The following is a 5,510-nucleotide window of genomic DNA, read 5'->3' on the forward strand; positions in this document are numbered from 1 at the left end:
CCTCTAGCTTCAAATTCTAAAGGTCTAAAGGATCGATAGGCCATGCTTTCACAGTTCATATTCATTTTTGAAATCATAATCAAATGAGCTTTTACCCTTTTGTTCCATAAAAGATTTTTGTTTTCGTTGAGCACATCTTAGGACACTTGCATTATCTTTTAATAGGTGTGCCACCCTAGCCAAACTCTCCACTTGACAATATTTCCTGCTCAAATTGATCGACTAAGGTTAACCTTAGATCTAAAAGAAGGGGTCGTGCCTTGACTTTAATTCATGAAATAAGTACAAAAACTTTAAACATAGTGTTATTTCAATTTCACCTGAAGGCTCTCACTAACCTTACACCTCTTTAGTCATTTCACAAAGTTAGACTAGAATCAAGCACAACAGGGTTTTCTTTCCCCACTAATTCTACCAAGCCACTTCCTTTAGCTGTGGTTTCATTAGATAGTAGACAGGGATAGTGAGAATCTCGTTAATCCATTCATGTGCATCACTAATTAGATAATGGGCATTTGGTTATCGTAAGAGAGTTATACTTACTCCCACTTTTTAGCTATGATTTGTTGAATTTTTTCACTTTGATATTCAGAGCACTAGGCAAAAATAACATTGAGTGAGAATCCACAGGGACTAATATAAAGCTTTGTTTTAATTAAACAATGAAATGCCCCTTGTTTATAGCAATTTTGAGTCAACTATTCATCATATAGGGAAGCCCCCAAAGGAGCCATTCCTCGTCCATCCTTTAGTTGACATGCGATGACTCACTCTCACCCGAAGAGTAGCTTAAGCAGTGCATCGATAGTTGATGGGTTTGGGATTGGGACCTTCATGCCCATCCTTCAGACTTAATCTTTGTCTTGAGGTTACGAATCCATTTTATTGACTTCCCTTGCCTATATTGCTCCATCGATCAAAAGCTATTCACCTTGGAGACCTGATGCAGTTATGAGTATGACTGGACATGGATGGCACTTGGTTCTCCAAATTTTCAAAGGCCGCAAGGGGTTTACCAAACACTACTTGATATGCAGTGCTTCTAACCACTAGACCTTACCTCTAATTAAGCCATTTCTAGGGTGGGCAGGCCATTAAATAGAAAAGATAAATCTTCTTAAGACCCCCACCAATGTCTCTGGACTCCCTAACGATTTCATCAACCACCACATCATAGTTTGAGAATTTTAACTTGATTCCCTTTTGAAGCTCATGATGGATGCATTATCGGACAAGTTGCCCCATCTCTTAAGATTGACTAACCTATGTGCAAGAACCATTCACATGGAACCTTTCCCCTCTTCAACCTTCAAAGTTCTCATTTGAATATTTGCTACTACCTCCAAGATCTACCCTAACGGTCACTTCACTCAAGCTTATGCCCTGGGTTTTATGATGACTACCATGCCCTCTTATTCATCAAGGCTTGGCCCTTGCCTCGACAGTTGGGTATAGCTCGTGTGCTTAAATGCCATATATTTTTTTGGCTAGTTGAATTGGCAGGTGAGTTGTTACACACTCTTTAGTGAATTTCAACTTCCATGACCATTGTCTTGCTATGTTGATTGACCAACACCATTTATGGGTTCTAGGTTAGTGCATAGTTGGGCACTATAACCTAGCTTTTGGTTCATCCTGTATCGCCAGTTTTTACCAAAAATGCCAACTTGGAGCTCTCGATTCCATGATGTGGCTCAATGAAGTAGTTGTGCCATCCCACTTGGTTAAAGTTTGAGAATAAGTTGAGGACGTTAACCTCTGATGCCTCTAATCATTGGCTTGACCTTATTCAAATCACTAAGGGCTCCAACTATCCTGAGGAAAACTTTTGAGAGAACCAACTGCTAGATGGTTTGATTAGTCTTTCAGCCCTATACCCAAATTAGACGAATGACTTGTATGTCAATATCATTGTAGGCCTCCACTAGAGTTTCCTTTGGCTTCGCCCCATTTAGGCATAGGTCACCATATTTCAGCTCTTGACAAGCATGCTCACACTCAAACCCTTCTCAAAAGATCAAGGTTACAAGGCAGTGCACCCATGAGGGATCTCACTAATTAGCTTCCTTGTGCCTTATAGGTTTTCTAGTCGGTTGACTCCCACACATGTTAGACTCTTTGGTTCGTGTTTCAAGATAGGCTAGATGGGGAGTTTGCAAGCTGACATTAGGAGCATGCTAGTGTCGAGGCACATCAAAATAGCACATGCTGCATTCTAGGATCATAGTGATGGCATCTTTAAGAGCATATCGAAAGCCTGGGCTTGTGCCGCTATCATGACCCATATCGATCCATACCTTAAGCCAATCAATGGATCAGCTCTCATCATTCCACATTTGACTAGGATGTATCTCCAACCCTTATCTATTTTCCTCTCGATAATTTCAAGTACTCTTTGACTCTCTTTTCAAAGTCTTTTCCATATTTCCCTTATAGTACTTGTTCACTATTACCCTCTCACCAATGTTCAGCCTTGGATGGAATTTACCACTTGATTGCAGTTACATTCCTAAATAATTTGACTCGTAAATAGAGCCTTATGTGTGACAGGGACCAGGCACAATGGGGCACTCACCCTCTTTGGCACCCCTTTCCATGGGACTTAGGCCTAGTGCGCGACTGAGGATACTTCTCCATACTACAATTTGGATGCCAAAGGCACCCATTCTCAAGTCAGGCTATTCTCAATTTGCTTGTTGTTACTAGAGGAATCTTGGCAAGTTTCTTTTCTTTTGTTTATTGATTTGCCTGAACTTAGTAAGTAATCCCACCTAACCTAAGGTCACAATGCAAGCATCGATCGAGCGATACGGGTTGTGCTATGGGGTTCAAATGGACAATGAGTGTGCATCACCAGAGACGAGACATGCTAGGAGCTTTACCAATGATAGACATGGCACTATTGGTCCAACTAAGATCAACGAGATTATGGGAGGCCATTTTTCACCCCTTCACCTAGAGCCAAATGGGTGGAGGGTTGGAAGGGGTGACAAGGCATGACATTTAGGCAAGTTTGCCATCAGCCTAAGGGCTTGGGGTGTAACTTGTGTTTAAAGACTTGATGGTTCATGGGATTCTACAATTCACACCAAGTATTGCATTTCACTATATTCTTCATCGATGTGAGAGCCAAGATATCTATTGCTGAGAGTTGTTTTTGGTTTTTCATGACAAAAAGAATCATGATGCCACCTGTGCACACACTGTGAAAGGGATGGTGATGGCACATGTGATCCTTTTCATTCTAATTCATTAGTGTGATTTGTATCAAGGGTTCATTATTCAGCAATAGGCAGCAATACCGATCATTTTACCACCTAAGAGGTAAAATGAAGTGACCATCATGCCCACCCAAGGCACAAAGTTGCTTGAGGCATGAGGCACAAAGGCACTCTCACCCCTTTATTGTTTTGTTAATACATTCATTGGTCATTCATTGAGTGGGTTTTGATAATGATCCTTCTACAAGTTCACCTACGAAAACCTTATTACAACTTAACTATCCTTTAAATGATAAGGTTTAATAGACTTTTCATGACGTTGTAGGTAGCAAACTGTTCACATCACCAGGATCCTAATACTTCACCAAACCATTCAATTGGTAGGAGTGATGGGCAGTGTGTATAAAGGGTAGGGATGTAGTCAACAAAAGCTGATGACTCGCACTTATTAGGAATTCCTCATTGAAGACCAATAATTGCAATGATTTATCTCCATCATAATGAAATTTCAAAGATTGCTAGGAACTGTCGACCAAGGCTATAAACTTGTTGAATACATCAATGCAGCTCACGTGTAGTGCAGAACATCTAAAGGCATCATAGACCTATTATTGCCTCAAACTTCCTTGGCCTAAGCTACCATAGTTCCTCTAAAAGGCTAGCCATGAAGGATCACTTCTGTGTAGCTAGTTAATAGGCTAAAGTCTCACTCGTTAACTTAATTAATCAGACAAATCACTCTAGCAACTAAGAATAGCCATGGACCACCACCCATAGAATCAAGAAAGAGCTCTCAGTCTATCAATCTTTACTATGTCTGGACCTAGTAAGTTTACTCATGTTGAGTCAAATAAGTCATAGGCTCCACTCTTGGCGATGCCCTTCCATCAATTCCTTTAAGTTTTAGCCTTGTGACCATACTCCCTTTAGAACCTAAAGACTTTGATTTCTCATAAGGTGCCGATAGGTCCTAAAAGTAACATTCGTTGATCCATGGTTAGCATCATTTATAGTTAAGACTAGGATTTTATCTAATCATTTTTGAAGCCCCAACTTTTGATCTTGATTAATGAAAACATCCTTGGCAAATGCTTTTGTAGTTGTTCATCTCTTATAAATCCAAGAATTTCACCTCAACTATGAAATACAAATGCCTCTGATTGTCCCTATTAATCATTATTCCAATCCTAAAGGCTAACACAATAAGACTAAAATCCTATGATATTATCCCATGCTAATGTATACAAGTGTAGCTTTGCTTTAAGCACTCTATTTGCTTTAAGCACTCTAATTTTTTCAAAGTAATAGCATTAGAGGAACAACTCATCTAGTTAAGGTCAATAGCACCTTGTTAGTTGTAGGGATGAGAAGACCGGTACCATCGTAAGACAGATCGATGACCTAGCCCTAGTTTCAACTATGAACTTTTTAACGATAACAACTTAAATGTACGCTATTGGAGTTGAAATTACCATGACTGCTTGCACTAGACTTGCCTTCCAATGGATCCTTATTAAGGGATTTAGATTCTAATCATTCTAGTTACTAGACTCATAGAGCCCAGTATTGTTATTTATTGTCACTACCTCTCCATGTCAGGATTAAGTAATTTGTATGCCTACTACCTTTTTTAGATATGGTAGCGGTTTCTTCAACTTCCTTTCTAGACCCTAATTTTACATCTCTCGTCACCACCATTGTAGGCCATAATCCTACCATTGAAAGTTTATAGGTCAAAAATTTGAATGATGTGTAGCTGGCACAAAGGCCATCCGATCCATTGAGTTATCATGAATCATCAAAGTGATAAGAAAATCCTACATCAACCTTTTATCTAATCAATGTATCCCTTCTAGAAGTCGAGGGTTGTTGCATGTATTAGCCTAAAATTATTACAATTATCCAAGTAGTAGCTACCATCAAACAAACTATAATTGATTTACTGAGCCATTCACAATTTCACAGTTTGAATTAGTTCATACTTATATATGCATAGATTAATCCTTGAGACAATCATATGACTATTGGTAGGATTAACCAAGTAGCATTCTTTTGGGATGTTGGCATTGTATAGGCCTCAATGTACCAACTGAGCGATGGAGAAAGCCAACATAGAGCATAAGCATTGTACATGCCAAGCACGTAAAATGCATAGCATCGATGAACAAAGGCTGAGAGCTTGCACCCACAAAACATGTTGCATCCGAGAGCATGACCAAATAATAGTGCACCAATGTAGACACAAAGGTTTGGGAGGCATGTTAGGGACACAGGGCATGATTGAGGTCC

At 39.6% G+C, this 5,510-nt stretch overlaps 3 pseudogenes; all 3 read right to left on the reverse strand.

The window, feature by feature from the left end:
• Positions 1 to 914: 914 nt before the first annotated feature.
• On the reverse strand, positions 915 to 2,762 carry LOC149514290 (25S ribosomal RNA; annotated as a pseudogene).
• Positions 2,763 to 2,997: 235 nt separating this feature from the next.
• On the reverse strand, positions 2,998 to 3,153 carry LOC149514291 (5.8S ribosomal RNA; annotated as a pseudogene).
• A 298-nt stretch (positions 3,154 to 3,451) lies between these two features.
• Positions 3,452 to 5,265, reverse strand: LOC149514292 (18S ribosomal RNA; annotated as a pseudogene).
• Positions 5,266 to 5,510: the final 245 nt, after the last annotated feature.

Source organism: Durio zibethinus, chromosome 16 (assembly GCF_047325235.1).
Source record: "Durio zibethinus cultivar Kanyao isolate XHJ-2024 chromosome 16, ASM4732523v1, whole genome shotgun sequence".
Taxonomy (NCBI): Eukaryota; Viridiplantae; Streptophyta; class Magnoliopsida; order Malvales; family Malvaceae; genus Durio; species Durio zibethinus.